The sequence below is a fragment of the Pteropus vampyrus genome, unplaced genomic scaffold (assembly GCF_000151845.1).
Source record: "Pteropus vampyrus isolate Shadow unplaced genomic scaffold, Pvam_2.0 Scaffold175, whole genome shotgun sequence".
NCBI classification, from domain to species: Eukaryota; Metazoa; Chordata; class Mammalia; order Chiroptera; family Pteropodidae; genus Pteropus; species Pteropus vampyrus.
This window is the reverse complement of record NW_011888956.1, coordinates 1,273,993-1,274,273: the sequence shown is the minus strand read 5'-3', so window position 1 is coordinate 1,274,273 and position 281 is coordinate 1,273,993.

Genomic DNA, 281 nt, shown 5'->3' with positions numbered 1-281 from the left:
AACGCCTGGGAAGAGCAGCCTCCCGCCTGAGTTCAGATCGAGCAGAGCGCGTCTGTGTCCCCGGCGTGTGCTCCTGCCTTGTCATGCTGATTCGGGAAGCCAGGTAGGGCCACGGCACCTTCCACGTCAGATGCTCCATCAACAAAAATCAGCCGAAAGGCACGTCCCCACACCCCATGAGCCACCTCCAGCATCCCACAGACCAGCTCCCCGAGCCCCTCCTCTGGGGACGCCCAGAGCTGGTTGTCCAGGCGCTCGCCCCTCCCCGGCTCCAACTGCCT